A 12,839-nucleotide genomic window follows, 5' to 3' on the forward strand; every position below is an offset into this window, starting at 1 on the left:
GGAGAATGGCGTAAACCCGGGAGGCGGAGCTTGCAGTGAGCTGAGATCCGGCCACTGCGCTCCAGCCCCGGTGACAGAGCGAGACTCGGTCTCAAAAAAAAAAAAAAATATGAAACTTAGAACTAAGCTAATATTTCTGCTATGTGGGGGAAAAAAAAAAAAAAAAAAAAAAAAAAAAAAAAAAAAAACAGCATTTTTTTTTTTTTTTCGTTTACCTGGTTCTGTAAAGATCTATTAGCTATGATTAAATTGGCCATGATGGGGCATATAAAGCTGAATACAGAATTAAAATAGATGATGTTTTGAATTGCAAATGAGCAGCATTCTTGTTAATCAGAACTGATTATTGAACAAAATAGGCTCAAGAATGTGCACTTATGATCATATATGTTAAATAATATCAGACTTTTGACTTGTTGCTAAAAATTTCCATATTTTACTGTAATCTGTAAGACCACAATCTGATTGTGATTCTGAAATGTTATTCTGATTTCTGATTCAGAGGCATAATATTGACAAAATGCAGATGGCCTTGGTCTCCAGCCACTGAACAAAATAATATTCTGTACAAAGCCCAAGGATCAACCTATGATGTTGAGTTTCTGAGCTATCAATCTGTAAGCCAAGCAGCTAGCTTGGCAAGAGAGTAAGAAGAATGAATGCAGATGAGGAAAGAAAACCTCTGTATTTCTGTTTTAGGAACCACTGTGCCACTTCAAGCAAAGCAATGTTTGGCAGAGAACAGAAACCTAATCTCAAATGATTTATAAACAAGAATTACTGAGCCCAAAGAGAACAGGTAGTATTTAGGCTTAACAAGAAATCTATTTTATCTGGCACTGCTTCTTTATCCTGGGTATGTGGCATAGCAAAGTCAAAACAAGCTGTAATTCTCCCAGAAAAACAGTGGAAATCCACAGGATGAGCATTTCTCGTGGTCACAGATCAAAAGAAGTTGTTGGGGACTTAAAAGGATTTTTAAAGCTTCAAGCTTCAAGTCACAGCAAAATGAAATGTTAAGTACCAGACAAGTTGATCATGAAGTTTCTTCATAAGAATTTTGGCATATCCTTAGCTCTATCACTACCCAAATAACAACAATAATGACAGCTGTTCCTTACATAGCTTCTCTTCTTCATCTCATTTTTGACTACTCTCCCTAACATGTTCTATGTAACAGCCCTACAGACAGGGGGTGGCAGCTGATTAAAAGAACCCAGGGGAGATATCTGGGGCAAGAACGTTGCAGGCAGATGGAACAGAGTAGCTACAGCCTAGAAAGTAAAAACAAAAACATGAGGAGAAAAGTCAGAGAGGCATTCAGGGCCAGATAATGTAGGGTGGGATGTCTATGTTGCACAACTCCAGGAGGCACAAATGATACAAACAGGAGGCAGAAACACTGAGTAGAAGAGGGCAACAACAAAGCTTTCCCCAACAAAGGCCCCACCCTTAAGCTTGAAGACCCACAGCACTAAGTAAGGACAGGCATTTCTGTTTTCACACCCAAAAAGTTGCCTTTTGGCCCACCACACCCCTCATCCTGCCCCCATACAAACCCAAGACCTTAGCGCGCGCGCACACACACACACACACACACACACACACACACACACACACACACGAAGCGGCTGAACTTCGGAACCAGCAGACCAGCGAAGACGGAACGACTTGGCAGAGAAAGAGAGAAGAGGGACATTCAGCTGCAGAGGGGAGTTCAGCATAGAAGAGTCTGGCCACTGGGTGCTCCGGCTCCAGGGAAAGACTACCTTCCCACTCCATTCTCCTGCTTCCAGCTCCCCATCCACCTCACTGAGAGCCACCTCCACCACTCAATAAAACCTTGCACTCATCCTTGGAGCTCACATGTGATCTAATTCTTCCATACACTGGGCAAGAACTTGGGGTACAGAAGCTGTCACACTGGTTCCCTGCCCTTAAGATAAGGCAGAGGGTCCATCGAGTTGATTAACACACAAGCCGTCTACAGAAGGCAAATTTAAAAGAGCTTGCAGGCTGGGCACGGCTCACGCCTGTAATCCCAGCCCTTTGGGAGGCCGAGGCGGGCGGATCACGAGGTCAGGAGTTCGAGACCAGCCTGGCCAATATAGTGAAACCCCATCTGTACTAAAAATACAAAAATTAGCCGGGCATGGTGGCACGTGCCTATAGTCCCAGCTACTCGGGAGGCTGAGGCAGGAGAATCGCATGAACCCGGGAAGGCGGAGGTTGCAGTGAGCTGAGATTGTGCCACTGCACTCCAGCCTGGGTGACAGAGTGAGACTCCATCTTAAAAAAAAAAAAAAAAAAAAAAAAGAGCTTGCCCACTTGGGCTTTAGGAGCCACAGACACCCACCCTGAGACACTGCTGTGGGGCTGGGGCCCAAAAGGACTCTTGCAGGCCTCTGCACCTGCCTGTCTGCATGCTCCCACTAGGGGTCTGAGCTGCAGGGTGACCACACATGAGACACCCCTGTTGCATGTCCTGAGAGGGGAGTCAGGGAACTCTCCCGTTTTACTATTCACATTGACTTCTATATGACGGGCATTCTCCTGCAGTTGTGCAATGCAGCAATACTGATGAAGTCCTGACAGTTGTAAAGACCAACGGCTTTTATACTGAGTGAGAGGGAAGCCTTAGGAAACTTAGAGAGAATAGATGTGAAAGTTTAAAAGATCCCTTTCTCTTCTGTGTGCATAGGGAAGCATCAAGGAAGAGGCAGTAATAGCCCAAAGGGGCAGAGGGAGGCAGCAAGGAAGCCAATAATGAGGGTGGAAGGATAATCCAGGCACAAATCCAAGTGAGCTGGGCCCAGTGGTTGTGGAGATAGTGAGCACTGGTTGGATCACGCATATATTTTGACAGTTGAACCACTAAGATTTGCAGACAAATCAGATATGGTATGAAAGAGAAAAAGAAGAGTCAAGGATGACCCCAAGTTTTTAACTAGAACAACTGGAAGAACTACATTGTTATTGACTAAGGTGGGAAAAGCTGGGAGAAGAGAAAGTGCATGGGCAATATCAGATTGGTTTTGTACCTGTTTCGTTTGACATGCCTTTTAGAAACTCAAATAGAAACAAATAGAAGGCAAATTTGTGTGTGTGTGTGTGTGTGTGTGTGTGTGTGTGTGTGTGTGTGTGTGTCCATGCTGCAAGCATACATATGCATGCAGGTCCAGAGGTCAGAGGAGGGATGTGGGTTAGGGATCAGCATTTGTACTTGTCAGTGTACCAGTGGTATTTAAAGCCATGAGCCTGAATTAGATCACAAAAGGAGAGAGACCGAAGGCCTGGGGCACTCTAGTGTCTTCAGGTGAGAGAAATGAGGAGAAAACACAAAGGAGATTAGAATAAGTGGCCAAAGAAAGAGGAAAACCCAATTGGAAGTCAGGTGAAGAGTTTATCAGATAGGAAGGAGTGATTAAATGTAGCAAATGCTGGCGGGGTACGGTGGCTCACGCCTGTAATCCCAGTACTTTGGGAGGCTGAGGCAGGCAGATCACAAGGTCAGGAGTTTGAGACCAGCCTGGCCAACATGGTGAAACCCCCATCTCTACCAATAAAACAAAAATTAGCTGAGTGTGGTGGCACGCACCTGTAGTCTCAGCTACTTGGGAGGCTGAGGCAGGAGAACTGCTTGAACCCGGGAGGTGGAGGTTGCAGTCAGCCAAGATTGTGCCACTACACTCCAGCCTGGGTGACAGAACAAGACTCCAACTCAAAAAAAAAAAATGTAGCAAATGTTGTTGGAGGTCAAAAACTACTGAGAACTACTATGGGATATAGCCACACAGGTAGAGGCCCTTGGAGATGTGGAGACAAAGGAGTTTTTCTTGAGAGGTGTAAGCAAGGACAGTGGAATGGAGGTTTGAAGCTTAGAGAAGTGGAATAAAATTGGGGATGATAGATAGATTTAAGAATCATCAGTGCATATGTGGCTATAAGCAAATAAGAGATTTCCCAGAGAAAACATATAAGATGTTGAGAAAAGAAGGTTGAAAATAGAATCCTGTGGAATATCAACATTTAAGGGGCCAGTAGAAAAAGGAAGGAGACTAGAGGGTGGCCAGGGCAGTGACAGGCAGATGAGAACAGCAATATGCTAGAAACCAAAGGCAAAGAGTGCTACGAATGAAGAAGAAACCAACAGGCACAAAAGCCTTCCATTGCAGGGGGCAGCCAAGTTTATACCCCCTCCTTCACAATCCCACATCTCTTCTCCTATAGGACATTGTACTTATGGGCTATACCAGATACTGTCAGTTTCAAAGACTAAAGGAAGTGCATATCCCAGCTCCCTCGCCCCTCTAGTAGACTAATTCTAAACCACATGTTGTACACTAGTTCCCAGATTTTCCCATGGGATTGCTCCAGTTGCCCACCATGGTAGATGGTTTAGTAATCTACTCTTTTTTTTTTCTTTTTTTTGAGATGGAGTTTTGCTCCATCTCCCATACTGGAGTGCAGTGGCACGATCTCAGCTCACTGCAACTTCCACCTCCCAGGCTCAAGTGATTCTCCTGCCTCAGCCTCCTGAGAGGCTGGGATTACAGGCACATGCCACCATGCCCAGCTAATTTTTTATATTTTTAGTAGAGATGGGGTTTCACTATGTTGGCCAGGCTGGTCTCGAACTCTTAACCTCAAGTGATCCACCCTCCTTGGTCTCCCAAAGTGCTGGGATTACAAATGTGAGCCACCGCACCTGGCCAGTAATCTACTCTTTATTGGCCTGTTTCCCTTCCCACTCCTGTGACCCCCACCCCACCACTGTCTCATGTCTCTCCCAAATGTACCATGTGAGCTCAACTCCTTGTCTCAGAGTCTGTGTCTGTGCGTCCCATGTCCATCTCTCCACTGGTCTATGAACTCCTTAAAAATATGCCTGTCTTCGTGCCTTCTCTAGTTCCTGGTAAACTGCCTGGTACATAGAATACACTTACTACATGTCTGTTGAATTGAAGGATTTACATTTGCACAGGGCACGTGGCTTCTCTCAAATAAAGTTATCTCAAATACATTATCCCATTTAGCCCATAACACAATTCTACCACTTAGGTATTATTATTTCTATTGTAAAGCTGCGGCAATAGAGGTTTAAAGGGCTTGAGAGACATGCTCAGCACCTTCATGATGCTGTTTGCAAAATATCCATGTAAGTACCTCATCTATCTCTAGCAAAATATTGATGTGAGTACCTCAAAGAAATAGTATTAAATTATTTCTTCCAAACAAACCCACAATTCAATAGGAGAAATTCAGACTGTGTGTTTTACCAGGATCCTGAAACTACAATTTTGTTGCTTGTGCACTGAAATGGTTGCTAGCAGCAACCAGAGCTAGACAGAGCAAATAAGGTGCTACAAAAAGGAAGAGGAAAATGAATTAATAAATAACTGAAGTTCTTTCATGGCAGAGAGATCTCCTCAGGCCCAAAGAAATACCATTTAAAATCGACTTTCCATATATGATTACAGAGTAGGTAAAGGATTAGTCAGAAAGCTCAGTATGATTGATGGGTCCTGAACTTTAGCCCCCTGAGTTCTCACATCTCAACTATGGAAACGCACAAATGTTTATTTTAAAACCTCTGAACAGTTCCCACAGCATTATCACTTTAGCACACTATTTACTTTACAAGACCTAGCATCAACATAAGATAGAAAGGATAAGACAACTGTGTGTCCTATATGGGAACAAAATGACTTAGGAGTTATGACTGATTTAAAGGATATTAAGAGAAGATGAATCGAATTTACAGAGCTATGCACTGGGAAAAGCAGCTGTTACAAGTTGTGGGTTTTGGCTTGATTCACTCTGGAAAGACATGTGAGAGCTCTTGTGAGAAGGGGGCTGTAGCAGTGGGTATTAAAAAGGATTAATAATCAAATCTCAAGATGGTCCCAGGATGGTGGACTATTTGGGGGAGGATGGAGCCTGGGGGACTGGATTTAAAATAAGCTGGGAATGACCTCCCTGAACCTCCGTTTCTTACTTTATAAAATAAAGATGACAATACCTTGGAGATTTACTCTGGAAACAAATTGAACTAACAGCTATGAAAGCACTTCAGAAAGGAGAATGGGGCACATAATGTAAAGGGCGTGAATTACTATTTCCTTGGGCAAATGATTTCACAAATTGGAAGGAGAAGATTGAGACAAGAGTCAAGTTTTAGTCACCATTCATTTCATCAGCTAAGTAGGAACCTGACACCCAACGCAAGTCCACAGCCCTGAACATCTCCACCAGAACACTTTCTTCCATCCTCTTTGCTAAGTAGGCGCCTTTCTCTTTTAAAATATTCAGGATTTGTTCATGTAATTGACATCGCTCTATTCCATTGACATTTAGCCTGTGTCCTTTTATACTTTCTGTATCACAGCATGTTTACATGTAGTTATTAATGTTCTTTTAATATTCTGTTTCTTACACGTGGGTATCACAGATTAGGTTTAACACTTCTTCTTAAAGGTAGGAAGTATGCTAAACTATTATTATTATTATTGCTGTTAGAAAGTACTTTGCAAAACATATAGCCTTAGACCACGGTTTCTCAAAAGCAGCACTCCTAACATTTTGGGCCACATAATTTGTTGTTGTGGGAGGCTGTCCTGCATGTGTGTTGTAGGATGTTTGGCAGCATACCTGCATCCACCAATTAGGTGTTAGTAGTAACTCCCCCTATTCTCACACTCATGACAACCAAAATGCCAAATGTTCCCAAATAGGGGCTGCAAATGCACCCCTAGTTAACAACCAAGGCATTAGACAGATAGAGATTAAAATTCTGGCCACCATAATTACTTTCACTTTTTCAGAGTACCTGGAACGACACTTAGAAAAGAAAAAGTGCTCAATCAATATTGAATGAAAAATGAAAGAAAAACTACATTAGTTGTATTTATTAAGTGGCTCTATAGCATAATCCCTTACATGATTAAGACTGTATTATATAATGAACACTTTCCTGGTTGGCATACAATATATTCTTACACTTTTTAGTAACTATGTCTGTGTATACAAGAAATTATATTCTTACGCATATACAAAGATTGTAGCTGGCAGTAGCTTTCTCTATAGCACACAAACTATGAATATGTCTAGCATCCTGTTTATCCATAAAGCAAGAGACAGAATACTTATTTTCAATTCTAGGTAAATATTACATCAAACACCAATTATCAGATGCATTTTTGGAGAATTATTTCTACAACCAAGAATTCTGAAAAGATTATCTGACAAGTAGAGGATCTCAGATGAGTGTACTTAGGAAATTTCTGTTCTCTTTAAACATACGTTTTTAAGTATAAATGTTTCATCAATCTTTATAAGATTTTTTCCAAGATTAGAATATTTGCAATATCCTCTGATATTGGTGAGCCAACGTTTCAAGTGGTATTTTAGTTTGCTATTAAAAAATACTAATAATGGGCAGGGCACGGTGGCTCACGCCTATAATCCCAGCACTTTGGGAGGCCGAGGCAGGCGAATCATGAGGTCAGGAGATCAAGACCATCCTGGCTAACACGGCGAAACCTCATCTCTACTGAAAATACAAAACATTAGCCGGGCGTGGTGGCGGGCACCTGTAGTCCCAGCTACCCCAGAGGCTGAGACAGGAGAATGGCGTGAACCCAGGAGGCAGAGCTTGCAGTGAACAGAGATTGCGCCACTGCACTCCAGCCTGGGCGACAGAGAGAGACTCCATCTTGAAAAAAAAAAGATATTAATAATGTTATTTTGATTTTCAAGAACTGATATGTTTTGAGCAACAGTGTTAAATAACACTGATGATTTTTTGATTTTCAAGTTCTCTATGAATTCTTAAATCCTGTATCAAAGGGTTACATTTTCCAAATGACCACTAATGAAGACTAAGCATTCTTACAAAACAGGAGAAAATGTAGTTAAAACAGAAAGACTTAAAGGACTTCTCTTTCAGTCTTACTCATTCAGCCTTCTAATGGCTTTTAGTTACATACTGTCTTTTGGAGGAAATCCTAATTTAGCAGAAGATCTCTACTAAACAATGTGTGAAAAAGAAAACAAACTTCCATTTCTGGCCATGATGTAGTAACTTGCAGCAGATCAATGCCCCCATCAAGTACAACTTGAAAAGCCAGATAAAACACAAGAAACATATGTTTGAAGGCATCTGAGAGCTGATGAGATAATTAAGATGTGAGTGGTCAAGGTCCCAGAGAGAAGATAACTATAGAACAAAGAGTCGACATTCTTTTTTAAAGTTTTATTTTAAGGCCAGGCCTGGTGGCTCACGCCTGTAATCTCAGCACTATTTTAAGTTCAAAAGTACATGTGCAAGTTTGTTATATAGGTAAACTTGTGTCATAGGGTTTTGTTGTACAGATCACTCACTTTTTAAGCCTAGTACCCATTAATTATTTTTCCTGATCCTTTTTCTCCTCCTCCCTTCCACTTTCTGGTAGGCCCCAGTATCAGTTGTTCCCCTCTATGTGTCCATGTGTTCTCATCATTTAGCTCCCACCTATAAGTGAGAACATGCCCTAAGAGTCTACAATCTGTGCATGCCTTTTCCCTTTTGGAACTTGCCAGTTCTTGGCATGGTGCTAACACATGTGACCACTGCAAAGAGAAGATAAGCCAGCAGAACTTTTGGCAATTCCACAAAGGTGAAGAGACAAAAATTAGAGTTTGGTGTTGCTGAAGCAGCCAGATACTAAGGAGCCAGGTAGACAGTGAAAGGGGAAACATAGAGAAGCAGATCTATCACTTTGGGAGGCTTGCTTTGCAAGGCATTTGCCACAGAGGGCAGGAGTCTGAAGAACTAAGCAGAAAGCTTTGGAAAAGTACAATGGAAATTATAGAAATTATATTGCTCTGAGCAGAAAATAAAATAAAATTTGGAACTACCCAAGGACAAAGGGAATATAGTAAGCCTCCCAGCTTCTCGGTTGAGACTACTGGAGAACCATACTCTCAGAACAGAGAAAAACCAGATGGAGCCTTATAACAATGGGGCAAAATCAGCTTAGTCTCTGATTAAATTAAGGCTATCTGGCACCATATGTGCCTAGTCATATATGTGGCACATATATGTAATCACATATGTGTCTGGCCCATATCACATATATGATCTGGCCATATATGTCCACCCTTCAAGAAGGAATCTATTGCTACATTTGCTGGCCCACTGCCTTTAGTTGTCAGATCCTTCGGGTTTTGCCTCGGCTGTGGAACACTGAAGAGATCTGCCTTACCCAGTGGCACACTCTTCCCAGGAAGGACCACATCCAATGACTGATTGAGGTGGAGACACATAGACTCCACTATTTCGGCTCAACATGGGATAACTCTTATAGGCCTAATACATTCCAGAACTCCCCAAAGATTTAGCTGAGGCTTTGGTGGGCCTGGATCATATTTCAACTCCTTCTTCTTCTATAAGACTTATAAAGCACAATAAACCAATGAGATCTAATAGACATCTGTAGTATACTCCACCCAACAATAGAGAATATATGTAACACATATGCACCTAAAATTTTCCATTTTTAAACTTACAATCTATTTGTGTCTCTAAATATAAAGTATGTCTTTTACACACAATATATAATTTAATCATATATTTTTATCTATGAGACAAATCTCTGCCTTTTGATTGTAGTGTTTAATTCATTTACACTTAATGTAATCATGATAAGCAAGTATTTGCATATGCCATTTTGAAATTTGCTTTCTCTATGACTTTTGTCCCTTTATCATTAAAAAAAATCCCTCCTCTTTTCTGGTAACAATTTTGTTTAAAGTCTATTTGATCAAATATTAGTATAGCCATTCCAGCTCTTTTAGCAAAGATTGAATGGTATATTTACATATGTAATCTTTATCAAAATTATAGTTGATTTTTTTCAGAAATTGGCAAGTTAATCCTAAAATGTATACAGAAATGCAAGGTACCCAGGATAGCTAAAGTAATCCTTAAAAAGTTAAAGTACACACACTTCGTAATTTCAAAATGTATTGCAAACTGTGGTAATCAAGAAAGATAGATAGATCAATAAAATAGAATTGAAAGTCCAGAAATAAACCCATACATCTATGGCCAATTGTTTTTTAACAAGGGGCACCAAGTCCATTCAGGGGGAAAGAATAGCTCTTCAGCAATACATACTAGGACAACTGAATTTCCATATGCAAATGAAAGAGGTTGAACTCTTACTTCACAACATACAGAAAAGTTAATTTAAAATGGATCAATGACTTAAATATAAGAGCTATATATATTAAAATCTTAAAAGAAAACAAAGGAATAAATAATTAGTCACCTTGTATTAGCCAATTTTAAAAATACATACACTAGAAGCATATGCAACAAAAGACAAGACAGATAAAGTGGACTTCCTCAAAGTCAAAAACTGTTGTTAAAATGAAAACAGCTCCTGAAGAATGTAGGAAGATATTTGAAGATTATATATCTTAAAAGGCACACTTGTATCCAGAATATATGAAGAACTCTGGCAATTCAACAATTTAAAGAGGCAACCTAATTTTAAAATGAGCAAAGTATTTGAATAGATATTTCTCAATATAAGACATACAAATGGTTAACACTAACAAGCACATGACATGTTGCTCAAATAATTAGTCATTAGCAAACTGCAAATCAAAACGACAATGGGATACCACTTCACATCAACTAGGACAGCTATAAACAAAAAAGACAGGTGTGGTGAAAATGTGGAAACACTGGAGCCCCCATACATTGTTTGTAGGAATGGCATTTCCTCAAAATGTTAAACGTAGAGTTAATACTAGTCACAGCAATTCTACTCCTAGGTATATAGCCAAGATAATTAAAACTGTAAGTTCACACAAAAACACAAAATCTTATACACAAATATTACACAGATAGCATTATTCATAAGAGTCCAAAAGTGAAAACTGTCCAAATATTCCTCAATTAATGTATGGATTTTTAATGTGGTATATTCCTACAATGGAGTATCAATTGACAATAAAAATGAATGAGGTACTAATACTACATGCTTCAGCATATATGAACCCTGAAAATATTTTGCTATGTGAAAGAAGTCAGTCACAAGAGTTCCATACTGTATGATTTCATTCATATTAAATGTCCAAAATAGTCATATTTATAGAAACAAAGTTAATCAGTGTTTACCAGGGGCTGAGGAGTGGGATGGCAACTTACTGCTAATGCGTGTAGGTTTCTTTCTAGGGTGATGAAACACTCTGAAATTATTATAGATGATTACGATGGTTGTACAATTCTGTATGTATACTAAACCACTTAATTATATACTTCAAACAGATGAATTTTATAGTATGTGAATGATCTCAATAAAGCTGGCATTTCTAAAAGGTAACTAGCATAATATGAAAAACAATACATCATCTTAATAGATATAGAAAAAAATAATAAAATTCAAACCCCATTTAGGATTTTTTAAAAAGTGTTAGCAAACTACAAATAGAAAGAGCTTCCTTAATCTGACCAAGAGTATCCTAAAATCCCTTCACCAAACATCATAATTAAAGGTGAAATATTGAAAACCTTCTCTCTGACATAGAAGAAACAGAAAGCACAATGACTGAAAAGAAGGAAATAAATTGTCATTATTTTAGATGACATGATTGTGTACTTAGAAAATTCAAATGGATTTACAGACAAACTATAAAAATTGTTGAGTGATATATCAAATTTCTTGGATACATAAAAACAGAAAATAAAGGAAAATTTTTAAAAACATATAATTTACAATAACATCAAAAACACCAGAGACCACAAATAAATCTAAGGGAAGATGTGCAAGATCTCTATGGTTAAACCTGTAACACGTAATTGAGAGAAATTTTAAAATGCCTCACTGAAAATACTTACTTAAATATTACCATAGTATATCATTGTTATGGTTGGAAAACTCACTGTTGTAAAGAAATTTTCCTGAATTTGATCTATAAATTTAATGCAGTCCCAATTTAAAAACAAAACAAAAACAAAAACAGCATTTGTGGAAATTACACGGTGATTTTAAAATTTATATTAAATGCAAAGGGCCAAAAATAGTCAATCTTTAAGAAGAACAAAGATAGAGGACATATAATATTCAATATAAAGATGCTATAAAACTATAGTAATCCAGATAGTGTGGTATTGTCTTAATTCTATTCTGTCAATTAGAGGGTTCAAAAATAGATATACATGTAATTACTCACTTGATTGATAGCAGCAGTGATATTACAGAGCAGAGGGAAAAATTGTCTGCTAAATAATTAAATGGCAGTGGGTCAATTGAATATACACATAGAAAAAAATTAATTCCTATCTTTTACATTTCGCCATGCACAAAAATTAATTCCAGAATTATAGTAGATGTAAAACTGAATGCCAAAACAATAAAGATTCTGGTAGAAACATAGGAGAAAAACTTCTATGTTTGGGGGTAAGCAAGCATTTCTTAAGACACAGGAACAAAAGACACAAAAGAAAAGATTGATAATATGGACCCATTAAAATTAAGACCTTCTATTCCATCATAGATGCTAATAAGAGTAGAAAGGCAAGCCATAGGGCATGAGATCTTTGCTATACATATATCCAACAGATGACTTGCATCCAGAATTCATACAAAACTATAAATTTAGCGCAAAAATACAGACCATCAAAAAGCAGGCAAAATATTTGGACAGGTATTTCACAATATTCCCATCAAAATTGTTAAAATGAAAAAGACTGACAATGCTAAGAATTGGGAAGGATTTGGAGCAACTACAACTTTCCTAAGGAGCTAGTAAGAGCATAAATTCGTACAACTACTTTAGAAAACTTT

At 38.9% G+C, this 12,839-nt stretch overlaps 1 protein-coding gene across 15 annotated transcripts in view; it reads right to left on the reverse strand.

Annotated features, from left to right (window-relative positions):
- Positions 1-12,839, reverse strand: part of CORIN (corin, serine peptidase) — a 261,847-nt gene that overhangs the window by 134,220 nt on the left and 114,788 nt on the right. The gene's annotated exons all lie outside the window — the stretch shown is intronic.

This window comes from Macaca mulatta, chromosome 5, assembly GCF_049350105.2.
Source record: "Macaca mulatta isolate MMU2019108-1 chromosome 5, T2T-MMU8v2.0, whole genome shotgun sequence".
NCBI lineage: Eukaryota > Metazoa > Chordata > Mammalia > Primates > Cercopithecidae > Macaca > Macaca mulatta.